This window comes from Trematomus bernacchii, unplaced genomic scaffold, assembly GCF_902827165.1.
Source record: "Trematomus bernacchii unplaced genomic scaffold, fTreBer1.1, whole genome shotgun sequence".
NCBI classification, from domain to species: domain Eukaryota; kingdom Metazoa; phylum Chordata; class Actinopteri; order Perciformes; family Nototheniidae; genus Trematomus; species Trematomus bernacchii.
In genome coordinates, this window is record NW_022987786.1 from 558,111 (window position 1) to 576,274 (window position 18,164).

The 18,164-nt window shown below is 42.3% G+C and overlaps 1 long non-coding RNA gene across 1 annotated transcript; it reads right to left on the reverse strand.

Annotated features, from left to right (window-relative positions):
• Window positions 1-8,181: 8,181 nt before the first annotated feature.
• On the reverse strand, window positions 8,182-9,027 carry LOC117497574. Its single transcript, XR_004557433.1, has 3 exons — window positions 8,772-9,027; window positions 8,654-8,687; window positions 8,182-8,219 (listed from the first exon to the last, which is right to left on the reverse strand). It is a non-coding gene; the product is annotated as an uncharacterized LOC117497574 (long non-coding RNA).
• Window positions 9,028-18,164: the final 9,137 nt, after the last annotated feature.

Consider the following 18,164-nt stretch of genomic DNA (forward strand, 5'->3'; position numbering starts at 1 on the left):
GGGCTGTATGATTAAATCTTGTACCGTAAATGTTGTATTAAATAAAGTTAATATTACCGACGTAGATTAACGTCCCTGTAGCTTCTTATTGCACTAAGAAGCTTATTGCACTGTGTATATATATATATATACACAGCAATAATTCTTTCCTGCTAAATGAAGCTCTGTTGCTTGGATATCACTAGATCCTGTTACAGCGTAATATAAAAGTACATAACGATTGATGTGTAAATTAGCATAATTACTAGCTAACCGCTAGCTGCTAACTGCCGCCTCGTTAATATCAAATCTATCATAACAAACATTACCATGCTGTCATGAACGTGCGGTGCTGTTACGTGTACGCAAATTGACGTGCTTGATGTGAACGAGCATTTTGGGGGGCATGGTTAAAGTTGCGCATGCGCTATGAGCGCACATACGGGTACTTCTCAGGCATGCCGGGTAATCTGTGACGTTTCGCTCTCTCAAAAGTTGGGCCATTTTATCATCATGCGCGAATGAGCAACTCTCATAGGAATTAATGAGGCCCCGCCTCCCACGCTGTATCCAGTTCTTATTATACATCCATGGGGCGAACACATGTTGATAAGTTGATGATATCCTCACCGAGCTTTTGTATGTTTAAAAAAATGTTCAATAAAAAAAAAAAAAAAAAAAAAAACATGGAACACATATGGTAGGGCGAACACATGGAACACATATGGTACTTACACCGGCTCTGAGTGGTGTGAACAAAGCGGGAGCAGAAAAGGGAAACCGGAGCTGAACCAGAAAAGCTCTAGCTCGGAGCTAGAAAGGGAAAAGCGCTGGTGTGAAAGCCGCATCTTTGTTCCTGAGAAAGTGTGTGTGAGCTCCAGCACTACTGATCCATCATCTGTGTGTCTGGATCAACCTCTGAATGGACTCTGTGCTCTTTTTTCTGGAGCGTTTACCTCGGACTATAGGAGCTAGCTTAGCATGCTAGCTGGAAACACGTTAGCAACACTAGTCAGATTGAGAGTTTGATGGAGAGAGAAACGGTGTGTTTAACGGAGTCTGCAGGAAAAGGTGATCTAGGAAACATGAGTAAAGTCCAAATGCTGCTGTCGTTGAAGAAGCAGCGACTCACTACTGAAGAGATATTTGCTCTGTTTGAACAAACAATAGCAGAGCTCGAGGAGGAGCTGTCTCTTTCCAAAGAGGAGAACAAGAGACTCCAGAAACTACTGGACGCTGTTTTACAGCCTCAGCTTCGGATACACAGAGCAGGTCTGTTCCCTTTACTCTCCATTAACACTTTAAACTCTTCAGTAGCACTTTATTATCACATTAACAACACTTTAGACCAGCCGCGGCGCCAGGATTTCAATTTTGGGTGGGCCAATGTAATTTCGGCTAGGCCTGTTCCCTCTTTTAAACATTTTCACGTAGGCCTATAAGAAGCTTAAATATTATTTAAAGCTCCCATGTCATGCTTTTCCGGTTATTACCCGTCCCCTTGTGTGTTATGAAGGTTTTTATGCATGTAAACGGTGTGCAGAGTCAAAACCCTCAAAGTACACCCTGTAGCGAGTAAAACTCTTAACACAGAAAATACCTCCCCAAAACGCCTCGTTGGAGATACGTCACTGCCCATTTGATTCTTCCGGGTACCGCCTGATGTCATGCGGTACCCGGAACGAAATGGACCAATCCCGAAGAGCTATGGCCACACCAGCAGCGGCGTGTTCCTCCAGAGGTTCGAAGAACCGGCATTTCACAGACGAAAGCTTCCAAAACATTGCCCAGTTTGAGGCCGGATATGCACAGCTTGTTTGGACCGTTTGGAGCAGGGGAAGATTCGGGTACACAACCTGTGAGTTTGCATTGTTATTTGTGTATTTATCAAACAAGGTAGCTACCACGACTGTTTAAATGTGTAAACATGTTTCGGACTGCTAAGCCAGTGCTAACTGTGCTAACTAAGTTGCTAGAGTTTAAATATATCAACTACAATGTCAGCAGATGGCCTTACATGTTTGTCATGGCAGGAGAATGTCTGCAGTCACACACACGGAATACTCATACAGTATACTCCGGGTGATTTAGTATTTACCGTACATTGTGACAGTACATGTATAGCTAACGAGGCTAGCTATACATGCTAGCGGGAAACATTGTATGACCGAACGTAGCAGACTACCCGTAAAATAATGCAATTATAAACACGTTATTGCTAGCCTAATATGAACCACTAACTTTTGTTCATAGTAGTTTTATTACACTCCGTTCCTCCAAGCTAACGTTCATATCGTGTTAGCTACCAAGGTAAACAAAGCTAGGTTAGCATATTAGCAGGCAAGCTGTTCATTAGATATATCCACACTCCTACCACAACTACTACTAACGAATCTAAAACAACTAAGTTTCTCTAATATTTTGTGATTTGCATTTTATTTCGTCCAGCCAGATCCTGCCGGACAATACATGACTGGACTACCACACTGAGGCATCGTCTCAAAAAGCCCCGGCTGCTATAGGCAAGATGCCGACAACAATATATGTATATTTACGTTCATTTTGTACATTTCTAAAAATAAAGTTTAATGGAAATACTTAGTAGGCCTATCCTTTCTTCCCTGAATTATTTGCACCTATAACATATCATTCATATATAGCAAACCATGATTTGATTTCTCATCAAACAGTAGTAGTTTATAACGGGTAAAAATAACTTACTCTTTGTTATGACCGGCTCGTAGGCCACAACGGAAAGGCAAGGAGACATACACGAGTTTACAAAACCACGGCACATTTATTGTGGTAAATGCAGAGATAGGTGGTCGAGGGGAGAGGATCGCCGAGCCGCTTTGGAGAGAGAGAGGGGCCGCCGTGTGACTCCGGGCAGCTGGGCTTAATAGCACCTCGGCTCCGTAGGTGTCCGTGATCGCGCTGATTAGCCTCTTCAGCTCCACCCCATCGTAAGACAAAGGCCCTGGGGCCGTCACACTCTTCTATAACAACAGTTAAAAATATATATGTATATAAAATATACGGCTGTACCGACGCCATGATAAGACTGATGTTCGGCTGAGAGCAGCCGTTTAGACATGGGCGCAGCCTCTCTGGTGGTTGAATAATCAGAACAGAGTGGCCGAGCTGACCAATCGGAGCACACTAGGCTCACAGGGAGGGGGGGGCAAGAGCTCCAACGAGTCGTTTTGGACAGAGAGTGAATACTGCTGAATACACATGCTTGACAGAGATGCTGTATGCGAAACCAATGTGAGTTTGGAAAATTGCACAGTATAAATCTATTTTAGTATACCTCAACAATGTAATTATGATCAGTGGAAATGGCCATGACATGGGCCCTTTAACTGATTAAGCACGCCGCAATGAGTGAAATTAAATGTTAAACTGCATGTTATTTTGTTTTGGTTCACAATACATTGATACATTTCGAAACAAAGAGCATACAACGGCAGAATATGGAATAATGACCGAGCACCTGATGTGTGTCTGTGTGGTTAGACCGCAGCCTGCTGTCCTTTTTAGCGGATCTAGCGAAGTGAGCGGCCGTGCGTAAATGGCACTGGTTCTCTGACGCGGCACTTTTCAGAGGCTGCAGATTTATCATTAGGCTACTTCCTTCTGATACTGCAGAGCTTTCATGAGCTGAAGGTACGTTTCATACTAAAGCAGCTGGGCAGCAGATACTGTTTCACAGTACACTCAGAAGCTTTGCTAATTTGGACATGTGAGAATGATGTCCAGTAAAACTTTTAGGTGTTCCCGGTTTTTCTCAATGATCTCTCCCTGTCGGCCCTCTGGGTTGAGTAGCTGATGGAGGATGGTTCCATGGTCAGACTTCTCGCTGTAGTTTGTATTTCTCTCCATAGCTATTGCATGAGCTGCGCTGCATTCGTGTTTACTGGGAGCATAGTCGATATGTTTCCAGTCCCTGTAACCATGGCGACTGAATGTATCTTCTCCGCCTGCCCCGCCTCTCTCACTAAAATGCCGGCCCATTTTACAAAACACACTGTCCTTGCTAATGCTATACTCCAAGAATGTGTTCTTGTCATACCAGTGGGCAGCGGAGCTCCTTTTCCTTTGTCCGAAAAGTGTCTGAGGGTACTGTATGAGCTTTGGCTGTGTAGCCGCCGGGTCATCTATGGCTGAGAGGTCCGGCACTGGGATGCTATTTTCTGTTGTCCTTCCAATGGATGCTACGTCCCGCAGAGGGACTGAGCTCAGCGGGGGCACAACATTAAACACACTCTCGTCTCTCTGAGGCGGCACCTGCTGTGAGGATGATGAGTGTGGTGGTTCTGGTGGCGGCGACTCTGTTCTTACTCTTTTAAAAACCTGAACATCGATTGTTGTGACATCGTTAGTGAGTGCGGTATATGTTTTACGTCTGTCCAGTCCACTGTCCTCATTCATCTGCGCGCAGCCGCGAGACGTTCTATGATGTGTTTGCTCCCGCGCTTCGACTATGAGTTCGGTCCAATTCACATTTTACGTTGCCTGATTACGTTAATTTATGTTGCTTTTAAAGGGCAACACATGTTTGCTCTTATTTTATTATTTAATTGTTAATTTTGATAATCAAAAATAAAAATGTTCGTAAACTATATTTTCTCACAGTCATTTTTGATCAATGAATGGGTGGGCCCAGTGCCAGAGTGGGTGGGCCTAGGCCCACCCATAATGCCGCGGCTGCTTTAGACACTTTATCAGCACGTGCTGCAGGTAGTACATCCTGAAGTAAAAGTACAAACACCACACTGTGAAAATACTCCATTACAAGTTAAAGGGGACCTATCATGCACAATGCACTTTTGTACGTCTTTTATACATGAATATGTGTCCCCGGTGTTCCAGGGAACTCACCAAGTGTCAGAAAACACAACCCTCTCTATTTTCCTCCATACCCAAATCTCTAAAAAAGGGGCTGCAACGGATCTGATAAAAACTGATCCAGATTTGAACACTTCACTGACGTCACAGAAGTGGCGCTACGGCTATTGGGCCAACTCTCCACCTATCAGGGGAATGTGGGGTTGGGCCACGGCCGGCCATTGCCGCTCGAAAGCACTGGAGACGCTGTAGTACATATGCCAGGCCTGTAAGTGGCGCTGTAGTCTGCCACAAAAGCAGCGAAGAAGACTTCCCGCCCATAGTTACCATGGTTACCCTTCTGTTTATTCTCCCCTGTGGCTTTCTTTCTCCCTCCCCGAGGCAAGCGTTTGCTCCCGCTGCTTTAATTCAATGCAATCCCTCCCCGTCGAGGCAAGCACTGTAATTCTCTCCGGTTAGTCCACCAGCAGATGACAAACACCCACCTCTCCGCCTCTTCCAAGGAACGAGGGGACCGTGCAGCAGAGTTTCAGTTTCAGTTTCTTTAGCCGGTCAAGATGTCCGTTAAAGTTTAAATCTTCCAGACAAAATTAGAAAAGTGCCGGTCAAAGGTCTTCTTTCTTATTTATTGAGCTTTAAAACAAATGAATAACGACTCGATATAATAAAACACGGAGGACGGAGATCTCTTTTTCTCCCCCTAAAGACAGTAAAATAGCGGTATGCAACGTGTGTGAAGCAGAAATCCTGCAGCTCCACCCGCTGTGACGGACCGGTGAGCGGAGCAGCACACACACTGAGAGTTAGACCTAACACACTTAGCTATTTGATCTACCTCTGGAACAAGCTGAACTAGTTATACATATGTTTATTCTTCACTGTCGGGTCACTCATTACTGGATCAGTGAGCTGCAGGAGATACTGACAGGCTGTCAGGAGAGAGAGAGAGGGAGAGAGGAGAGAGAGAGAGAGAGAGAGAGAGAGAGAGAGAGAGAGAGAGAGAGAGAGAGAGAGAGAGAGAGAGAGAGAGAGAGAGAGAGAGAGAGAGAGAGAGAGAGAACTTGAATAATGAACTTCATTTGAATGTAATAATTATGTTGGTTGTTGTTTGTGGAAGCTCCAGTGAATGAGCATTAACTGAGTTTTAAACATCACTTTAAAGCAGGGGTGGGGAACCTTTTTCCTCTCAAGGGCCATTTCAAGTTTTTCAACATCCTCCGAGGGCCGTACAAATGATTGACCTCTGCTTAAAAATACTAAAATCACAGCCCATTCATTTCACCTTTCTTTCATGCTGTGCAAAGAAAAAGAAACCTCTGAATCCAGATATCTCACCATGACTCGCGCACGGTGTGGAGAAAGATATGGACACAAGATGTGTGCAAATATATTTAGTTTCCTATCCATGTGGACATGATTTAAGTATGGTGTGGTGGGGGGGGGGACCTCACCTCACCTCACCTCCTCTAGGGGGGACCTCACCTCCTCTAGGGGGGGACCTAACCTCCTCTAGGGGGATCCCCTAGATCAGGGGTATTCAACTAAAATTCAAAGAGGTCCAGTTAGAGAAAATGTCCCCATGCAAAGGTCCGGAACATCAAAATGTCTAACTTGCTTTATGAATTAGTGTGATAAGGGGCGTTCACACCAAGTACTTTTCCCACAGTAGTTCCTGAGAACTTTAGTTCATGAGAGCTCTTTTAGTTCTGACGAACTAAAGCATATCGCGTTCACACCAAAATGAGTTCCTGGGGGTGGATTAGGCAAATGAGCCGCTGACGTCACTTATTCTTTTTCTGCTTAGGTTTTCCTGGCAGGCTGCAAACAACTTCACGGCGAGTACAGTAGGTGGCGGTATGCACCTTAAAGTTGCAATCCGCCAAAAAACCGAGAGAAGAAGAAAAAAAACTTCCGCTTCCGCTGTATGCTTCTGTTTACCTTCCGACCTCAGACACGGTATGGAGTTGACGTTTTGATGGTCGTGTTATACAGCTTCGTAACGGAGTTATTTAAGCCAATAACCCAGCCACAAATACAAATACAGATCGACCATTCAAATGCAATAGAAATGCTGAGTCGGAGGCGAAGGCGGTTAAGAAGCCTTAACAAAAGGATTAGACGACGAAATCACACGCGATGGACATGTTTCGCCGTTGTACAGCCGAGGATGATGGCCGTTATCACGCCCAAAGAACAGCAATGGTACGTTCATTAAATCACATTAATACTATCTAATGTAGGGCTAATTTGTGTCTTTGTATGTGTTCCAGATATGCGAATACTACGGAACTCTGGGTGAACAATAGAACGTCGGCCTGGTGGGAGGTGGTGCCAACGTACAGTGGATCGAAGATTTCCGAATGTCCAAGGGCTCTTTTCAACTCCTCTGTATTCGCCTGGAAGCAACGTTGTGGAGAGGCATCTGAACAGCATGGAAATTGTAAATTGACAATAAAGCTGATATTTTGTACAGTGCATTTGGTTCTCTTTTATTTACCAGTCAACAGACACAATTACAATAGTGCAGACACACCTTAGTGCAAAGATTAAATGTCAGTATCAAAACAGTACTCAAACTGTATATTTGTATATTAATGAGTATATTATGTTAAATGTGTGTTAAAGACAATGGGATGAGGTTGAAAGCTCTTTAAAAACGTTTGTATACATACATGTTAACATACATGTTAAGCATGCACACCTGAAGAACTACGTTACACACACACAGGTTAGTCTGTGTACCGCTGCACTGCTGCTGGTTTAAACAAAGACAGTCATAGTGCTAGTGCCGTGCATGTAGGTTCTCTTTTATTTATCAGCAGCAGATCAATAAGTGTCAGTAGTATCAAAACAATATAATAACAGTGGCAATATATATATATATATCAATAGGTAGGCTCAGCAGCAGACACACCTTTGTGCAAAGTTAGGTGTCAGTATTAATAACAGTGGCATATATATATAATCACAATAATACAAAATTAACTGTCACAGGTGTAGGCAATTTGGGGTGAAGTGTCTTGCCCAGGGACACAACGACATCCTGACTGCAGTGGGGTTTGAACCTGTGCTCCCCTGATCCGAACACCAACGCACCAGACCACTGCACCACACGCCTCCCAACAAGTCATTGTACAGTTTATCAACGACAAGTTTTTCTTAATTTTTGTATTGAAGGCCTGTTGGATTTAATCAGCTCGCTTAGCACTGCCAGAAGCCCAGCCTGAAAGGTATTTTGTTGCTCCACCTCGATTCCTGGGCCTTGTGTGAATGCAGCAGCCGTTCGTCGTGCATCTCCTTGGCACGCAGGTCCTCATTCTCCTTGCTGACCATGGCACGGCGGGCCATCGCCATGATGGTGTCAAGGAAGCTGTCATCGCGTGCCCACTTTCCTAAGGTGAAATATGCAAGATACAAGATCAGTTTAATCGCAACAACGACACAACATTGTCCAAATCTGTCTCTGCAGGCACACAACAGGAGGAACACAGGGAACACCTTTGATATGACTATTAACATTTTAAATGGTGAAGGCACTAGCAATTGGGGGATGGAGGGCTCTCAGGACATGATAGGGACAAATAGATACAAATTAAACGTTTTACAATTTTAATGCAAGCATTAATGATGCTATGAAGCTTTGAATGATTCATACCGTAATAGAATAAGCCACATAGTCTTTAAATAGCCTTAGACACTTGACAGTGACTTTATTTAAAAGTTATTTCTGTCTGTAATGCATCTTTGCACCACATTGACATGATAAGCTGCAACAATCACATTTAAATTAAATAAGTGGAGGTGGAGTGTGACTGTGTGTACGTACCATTTGACGATTGACCAGACGATGTGGACCCCATCTGCAAAACAAGTTGATCTTACAAACACTTCCTAACATGTAAACAACGCTCTGTATGAACGTGTGAAGCAGAGTGTTAGCCCACCTTGGGGGAGCGTGTCTGGGGTAAGTTGACGGAGTGTTTCAGCCTTTTGACGGCCTCAGTGATGGCCTGGGTCTCCGTCTCGTCCAGAGCACAGCACAGGTTCTTCAGAGTCTGCACCACCCGCTCCACCGTCTTATACTGGGTGCTCTGAATATAGAGATACACGTTGGTCAGAGGTAGGAAGTAGCGGAGTACAAATACCTCGTTACTGTACTTAAGTACATTCCACTACTTATTTTTCTGATCACTTTTTACTTCTACTTCTTACATTTTGAACACAAATACCTGTACTTTCTACTTCTTACATTTTGAACACAAATACCTGTACTTTCTACTTCTTACATGTTGAACCCAAATACCTGTACTTTCTACTTCTTACATGTTGAACCCAAATACCTGTACTTTCTACTTCTTACATGTTGAACACAAATACCTGTACTTTCTACTTCTTACATGTTGAACACAAATACCTGTACTTTCTACTTCTCACATGTTGAACTCAAATACCTGTACTTTCTACTTCTTACATGTTGAACACAAATACCTGTACTTTCTACTTCTTACATGTTGAACACAAATACCTGTACTTTCTACTTCTTACATGTTGAACCCAAATACCTGTACTTTCTACTTCTCACATGTTGAACACAAATACCTGTACTTTCTACTTCTTACATGTTGAACCCAAATACCTGTACTTTCTACTTCTCACATTTCCCAAACAGGCTGGTTCCTTTAGTTTGAATGTGTGTTTGGTGGCGTGATCATTATTATTTAGAGTCATTGCGTGCCTATTGATTTGAACACGATCCGTGTATCCATCATTTCCTGGTCTTCTCTAAAGAAGAGGGACCAATGAAAACGTTGTCATGTTGCCGTTGTTCAGCATGGAAACATTCATTAGCTAACAATGACATTATTGTTCTATTAATATAAAGGGAGGTCAGGTACTCTTTAAAACAGCTGCTAGTTATGGGTACTTTTTACTTAAGTACATTTCAAAGCCCTCTTTACTTTTACTTAAGAAGTTTTACCAGAGTATTTCAAACACGAGTATCTGTACTTCTACTTGAGTAAAGGATGGAGGTGTGTGGCGCAGTGGATAAGTGCATTGGTGTTCGGATCAGGGGAGCACAGGTTCAAACCCCACTGCAGTCAGCATGTCGTTGTGTCCCTGAGACACTTCACCCCAAAGTGCTCCTGTGGGGATTGCCCACAGTATTGAGTATGTAAGCTTTGGATAAAAACGTCTAACAAGTGACATGTAATGATTCAAAAAACTTTTGAATATTGAATAACAAACCAATGTGGTTTACTTGTTATCCACAGTTTAGCTGCTAAATGTAAAAAAAAAACAAGGTCAAACTATTTAGGATAATACAAGGAACAATGTTTAGGCAGTAAATAGAATTTCAATTACATTTCTACTTAAATGTGCAAAAATATTAGAACATCAGTCTTTGTGGCATGCAGGTAATCAACTGTTTAAGCTTTTACCATTAACATGTAGAATGAATGTTGCAAATTACTTGAAATTATAGCAACTACAATCTATTGTTTACCTCAGTGTAGCCACAGAGGTCCAGCTAGCATGCTAATTGCTAACGTTATATTATCGTTTTATCCCGGAGGGGAAAACTAGTTTCTAATCCTGAGAGAAACACCTCGCCTGAAACACACGATTAGTGCCATGACTTAGTGAAGCAAATTACAGAACATTGCACACTTATTCACAAGTCAAAACGTGTTCATAGCGGGCACGGCTGAGAATAGCTAGCTAGCTAGATGTTGTTAGCCAGCTTGGACCTAACGTTAGCAAGTTCTACCATGGCTAGCTCGATCTACTGAGCAAATAAAAGTACATCTAAGACCAGTATTGTGCAGATTAAAACAGTGCAGTGCATGCATTTTATTTTACCTTGGTAGTCGTCCAGACATGACTTTGCCAGGTCTGCTAACTTTGCAGAGCCACAGAAACTGCATTCAGTAGAAGCTTCTGAATGTGGCGCTTCGCGTCCTCCGAGTCAATCGCCAGAAGCGCAGACACATCCTCATCCTCATCACTCCACCGCTCCAATTGATTTATTCAGTGTTGCTATAATAACTGCTTTCACAAAAGGAATCTCTTCGTGTGTGCTGCGAAGCGAGGAAATACAATGGCCGCTAACAACAAAACATTCTGAGTCAAACGGGCGTGGTTTGCATTCCGCACAGCCAATCAGACGTAGGAACTACTTTCTCTCACGACAGACCCTGCTCTGTGGCAGGGACTGAAAAGCGAGTCTCGCGAACTAAGTTGAGCTACTTTAGTTCCTGGGGCTTTTTGGTGTGAACGCAAATATATCGTAGTTCTGATGAACTATTGTGGGAAAAGTACACCAAAGTACTCCGGTGTGAACGCACCTATTGAAGTAGTCTGTAGCTTTATCAACGTCTGTATGTAATCAACAACTGACTGCCAATCAAATAAAGAAAGTACAATTCAAAAACAGCAATATTTATTATCAATGAACATTGAACGATACAGATATACAGTAAATACTGTGGATATGTGTAATGTTCCTCTCGGGCTGCATTTAAAAATAAAATAGAGAAATAAATAAAATAGCTTTGTTAACCGTTTCACATCATGACTTAACAGTTTCAGACGATTATAGAACATATCAGTCTTTACACATCATAACAATTGAACAGTTTTAAAGTTTCTCTTTCTTTCCCTCTTATATTGCAGTCCCTCACTCACTTTGTTTTAATTCAGTGCGAGAATTGAGCTTGAGCTTGTCCTGCCAGGAGTTCAAATCTGGGCTGAAATGGTGTCAGGGCCATTCTCATACACACATGCAGGTGCTCATTGGTTAGCCTCGGTTAGCCTCGGTTAGCCTCGGTTAGCTTGCCCTGGAACCATATTTAGTTTTAATTTTGATCCTGGTGGACTGATCATATTGGGCTCTGAGACTGCTTATTTTTTGTGACCTCAGTTCTGACTTGAGAGGGAATGTTTGGTCAAACACTTTGTGTTTTGTCTCATTGGCGTTTTGGCACTTTTAATCAGGGTTGGGAGGGTTACTTTGTAAATGTAATCGGTTACTGAATACATGGCTCTGAAAGTAATCCGAATACAGTTACAGTTACGTGTCTTAAAAAAGTAACGTATTCAGATTACTTTTAGAATACTTTTGGAATACTTTATTTGTCCATAACAGATGGGTATGTGTTGGTGAACAGGAGACACTTAATTTTACTGTTTTAATGGCTTATCAAGAGCACAACTCAAACACAACATCTTGGTGTCATTCTGGACAGCTCCCTCTCATCTGCACCCCACATAAAAAACATCACCAGGACTGCATTATTTGTACTCTCTTAAACCTTTCCTTGGAATATGTTATGAATTGTCAGGTGTCCTTGGGTGCTTTGAAAGGCGCCCCTAAATAGAATGAATTACCATTATTATTTATTATCTGAAACGACGTAATAACTTTTAAAACTGTTTCCAGTCACTTGCCCCATGCATTCAGCAGCAGCAGGCCATTCACTTTGATTTGATCCCGTTATGAAATGTCATCATTTCGACAATAAAGAAATGCTACATAAACGTTATCTTGCACATTTTATCGAACCATCTCCGTTTCTATATATTTTAAAAGAGATCTCTCTCTGATCTGCGTGCGGGGGCGGGGCCTCACAGACATGCTGCATCTCTCTCTCGCTCACAGAGACGCTGCATCTCTCTCTCGCTCACAGACACGCTGCATCTCTCTCTCGCTCACAGACACGCTGCATCTCTCTCTCGCTCACAGAGACGCTGCATCTCTCTCTCGCTCACAGACACGCTGCATCTCTCTCTCGCTCACAGACACGCTGCATCTCTCTCTCGCTCACAGACACGCTGCATCTCTCTCTCGCTCACAGACACGCTGCATCTCTCTCTCGCTCACAGACATGCTGCAGCGCTGTGCAGTGTGCACACAGTTCTGCTGGTAATGACTATTACATTTTATGAGGAAACTTTTCCACCAATAATTCCCATAAGTATTCCAAAATGTATTCACTTCAGGTTTACGAAAGTAGCTGTAATCAGATTACTCGTTTTTCAAATATAACGCGAGCTGAATACAGTTACTTGATTTTTGTATTCTGCTTGAGCGCCACGGTCTCTGAACAAATGAGACACACTGGTTCTGTGCTCCCAGTGGGCAGGATGAACATGAATGAGTCCACTCAGGGTTAAAAGCTCTGTTCTCACTGTCCACTTTCCTCTTCTTGGAGAGCGCCATGTGTCATTATGTGTCTCTCCCTGTCTGCCTCTAACACGCCTGTTCACTCTCCTCTCCGCTTCTCTCCCTGTATCGCTAACTATTCTCTTCACTCACTTTCCTCTCCGCTTCTCTCTGCCGCTCTCTCGTCTCTTCTTCTGTGTTTCTCTCTCTGTATCGCTCACTCGTCTCTTTCGCCCCCTGTCGGCGGCGGTTAAAATAGAATCGCCCCGTCAAAATTGAAATCCCCTATTAATGTATTGATTATAGGTCCGGGTCCGTATAGGTCGGCGTCTGGGTCCGGATCCGGACCGCGGTCCGCCTGTTGCCGACCCCTGGTATCGATGCATGCTCCCCCGGGAAGATGTGTTTTTAAATATTGAAGTTAAAGCATCAATCTGGTGCACTTTGAGAGCAACATGAGGAGCTCTATAGATACATCTCTCAACACCCATATGAAACTGAACTGGAAACAGATTTTCTTTTTCTTTATGGATATTTTACAAATCACTCTCCTTTCAAACTTTATTCTTGTTTATTAATAACAACTTTTTTTTACTGTCATATAGTATTTTATACATATATATATATATATATGTATATATGTATATATGTGTATATATGTATATATATATATATATATATATATATATATATATATTGAGAGAGATATACACTAGTATTAGACGCAGTCAAAAGTTTGGACACATCTTCTCTTTCGAAGTTTTTTATTTATTTAAATTGGTTCTACTTTCTAGATTTATACTGAAGACATCAAAACTATAAAAGAACACATTAAAGGTGGGGTAGGTAATTTTGGAGAAACCAGCTCGAGTGCGCTAGAATTTGAAAATACACAACCGGAAAAATCTGCCACTTCCTTACAGAGCCCCTCCTCCAACACACACGAACGCGCACATGACCAATGAGGGCACGAGATAAGTTTGTGCACAGATGGAAGGCTGACAGACAGGTAGGCCATCCAGTTATTTTAGCCGGGCCGGCTCAGATGATTGGTCGTGCTTTTTACAGTACTACGGCTTCCACAGATGATATTTTTTTGTTTTTTTTCGGCTACTGCAGAATGCTGTGGTAGCCATGCTGGTTAAGGGTGCCTTGAATTCTGAATAAATCACCAACAGTGTCACCAGTCTCTGAGCAGAGGTAACTCTGATGTATTTATCCTCTGAGCAGAGGTAACTCTTGCTCTTCGCGACTGCACTTTAGGATACATTCAAAGTTCTTGACATTTTCCGGATCGACTGGCCTTCATTTCTTAAAGTGATGATGGACGGTCGTTTCTCTTTACTGAGTTGAGTGGTTCTTGCTATAATATGGATTACAACAGCAGTCAAATAGGGCTTTCCACTGTGCACTAACTCTACCTCTGCTCAACACAACTGATGGTCTCAAACACATTCAGAAGGCAAGTCATTCCACACATTGACTCTTGACGAGGCACACGTGTTGATTGAAAACCATTCCAGGTGACGACCTCATGAAGCTGACTGAGAGAAGCCAAGAGTGTTCAAAGCTGTCATCAAGGCAAAAGGGGGCTACTTTGAAGAATCTAAAATAAAAATCATTCTTGATTTTTTAACACTTTTTTGTTCACTAGATAATTCCATATGTGTTCTTTCATAGTTTTGATGTCTTCAGTATTAATCTATAAAGTAGAAACACATTTAAATAAACAAAAAACATTGAATGAGAAGGTGTCCAAACTTTTGACTGGTATATAAAAAACACATATTTTAATATTGAGCAGGTTCCCTCATCTATAATCATTTATACAAGCGCAACTTTGAACATGTACAGCAGTAAGATGCAACATACACAATAATCAAGAAACAACATAAATGAAACACTGACAGGGAACATTTTACTGCACCGTCATTACTTTGACATAAGAAGGTGCCGTCAAATGTTCTGTCAATACTTTGGATACAGGATTTTTTATTTGTAACAGAGTATTGTAATTCTATACTGTAGGCGTAGTGTATCTGTGAACGATCCCAAATACTATTCCTTGTTTACATTGCAGCTAATGCTACGCCAGAAGAAAAACACCTTTTTCATTTTGAACTGGAAGTGGAAAGGGGCGGGGCTACATGAGGTGACTTGAGCCAACACAAATACACAATAGGTGGGACTAAGAAAGATAATGTGAAAATATAAAAACAAAGGCATTAATTAGGGCTGCAAAATGTCTCCCATTGTAATGGTGATGAGATTTTTAAATGCTAACACTTAACCTGTTACGCACCGCCCCCCCGGTACCGGGCGGATAAACGCGTCATTTGCAGGAAACAACGTCTAAGGAATCTTAGTATTTAATAAACTATGAATGTTTTATATCCATGTAACGGGAAGAAACTCAGCTAACTGATCTTTTTAATTTTTTTCTCCAAAAAAACCCCACAATGCTAACACTCAGCCTCTGAATTAGCCACGAGCGAAAAAATGCTAACCTATCACTGCACCTAAACTCACTCATAACTCCCTTATTACTTATCCTAGATGCACAGCCAACCCCTCGATTAGCATCTCCTGGAGACACAGAATCTGTGGGTGCCCACCTCAACACTCAGTGATAAACATTTGCGACACTATAAACGAAAACGTACCTCAAAACATGTGGCGCTAGGTAGCTACAAACGCTAACATGGCTTACCTTGGTCAAAACTGGTCTTCAATGGCATTAAAACGATAAAAAACTATGCTGCAGTGAATCCATAGGTTAATCCAATGTGTCTGTGTCCTCTTTGAAATGATTTCTGATAATCCATAAGCAATAAAACTGCTTTTTCGTTTCCAAATGTCAGAGCTAGAGATCGCTTCACTCTGGTGCAAACCTGCATGCGCGAAGCCCCCACCGTTTCTCTTCACAACGTGTGTGTGTGGGGGACTCCCCCTTCGATTCTATTGGCTCTAACGGTCAGAAAGAGGTGTCAACCATCAAAATCGAGCAAGGGGGGCCAGAGATATGGAAAAAAAAACATTTTCACCCAAATCACCTCAGAGGTGGAGTGGTTTTTGCTAAATCTCTCAAAGGTCAAAGGTCAAATGTCACTTGTTTTGCATCAATCTTGATACAGGGTACTTATTATATGTTGTACTTTGGATTCCTAAAGCTTTTAGTCTACTAACCCATCATCCAAGGGTAGTTTTCACTATAAGTAAAAAATAATTTTTGGACGGACACTATAATTTACAGTTTTTTACTATGTAAAATCTGAATTTGCTTTAAAATAAAAAACATCTATATTGATTCTGACTTTTCTACATCCAACTCACAGGTTTATCATTACTTTGAGAAAAAAGATTATTAATTTAACCCTTTTAGAAGGGAAGATATGGTCATTTGTTCTGGGAATGTCATTTTCGAGCCTGAGACCTGAAAAACAGGCTCAGGGCTTAACAGGTTAACAGTTTGTTCTGACTGTGTGTTTCCTGTTTCCTGCAGACGTCCAGCAGCTGGTGGTGGTTAAAGAAGAGCTTCTCCCTGACCAGCAGGACCCAGAGCCCCCCCCACACATTAAGCAGGAACAGGAGGAGCTCTGGATCAGTCAGGAGGGAGAGCAGCTTCAGGAGCTGGAGGAGGCTGATGTCACCAAGTCCACTTTCACTCCTGACCCTGTGAAGAGTGAAGATGATGAAGAGAAACCTCAGTCCTCTCAGCCTCATCAAAGACAAACTGAACACATGGAAACAGAAGCTGATGGAGAGGACTGTGGAGGACCAGAACCAGCCAGGAGCTCAGATCCAGAGAGACATTTACAACCAGAGACTGAGGACAACACTGAAGACTCTTCTGAACCTGACACTGGAGACTCTTCTGAACCTGACACTGGAGACTCTTCTGAACCTGACACTGGAGACTCTTCTGAACCTGACACTGAAGACAGTGCTGATTGGAAAGAGACCAGAGAACCTGCGTCAGGCTCAAACTCACTGAAAAATAGACATGAATCTGTCAGTGATCCACAACGTAGTGCTGAAAAGAAACCATTCAGCTGCTCAGTCTGTGAGAAAGCTTGTTCACAGAGTGGACTTTTAAAGTCACACATGAGAGTCCACACAGGAGAGAAACCATACAGCTGCTCAGTCTGTAAGAAAGCTTTTTCACAGAGTGTATGTTTAAAGTCACACATGAGAGTCCACACAGGAGAGAAACCATTCAGCTGCTCAGTCTGTAAGAAAGCTTTTTCACGGAGTGTAAGTTTAAAGACACACATGAGAGTCCACACAGGAGAGATGTCACACAGCTGCTCAGTCTGTAAGAAAGCTTTTTCACGGAGTGGACATTTAAAGGAACACATGAGAGTCCACACAGGAGAGAAACCATTCAGCTGCTCAGTCTGTAAGAAAGCTTTTTCACATAGTGGACATTTAAAGTCACACATGAGAATCCACACAGGAGAGGAAAAATAGATCTGCAAAGTTTGTGACAAAAGATTTAAATGGCGTAATCGTTTAAAAAGACCAAGTGTGTTGGTAAGGGAATACATTTGTCTATTATGTATCCTGATGCCGTTACGTTATGTAATACGTTACTCCCTAAGCCTGTTTTCACCCACCTGCAACCGATTAGCTAATAATCACAAATGTTCATTTCTTCGACCCCTTGACTCGACTATTTCTTGTTTAATAATCGTTACATCTCCTCAGGACCAAGTTCCCGTGTCCTGCCCTTCACCTGCTGATCACCCACTGCTCATTTAAGGTGGACTCACCTTTACAAGGGACCAGCTAGTCTTAGTGTCTTAATGCAAACGTTTTGTAAAGTGATGCTAGACCATCAACGTGCTGTTGGGTTGTGTGCTCTCTGCAGGACGGGGTCTGGACTCAAAGATTGTTTATGGTATGAGAGCTTCATTCTGTTTTTGTTGTCCAAACGACGCCAACAGAGCGATACGTCTTCTTTCCAGCAGATGGCATACATGTTACATCATCCAGTTCAACTGTCATCCACATATTAGTGATTCAAAACAGCAATGTGTGAGATATGGCTAGTAATTGACTATTTCAACAGAATGTGAAGAGGTTACAGTCTTGAGGCCATGTCCAATATGTTTATGTTTTCTTTGATTAAATCTACTGAAATGAGCATTCAATGACTAAATTATTCTTAATT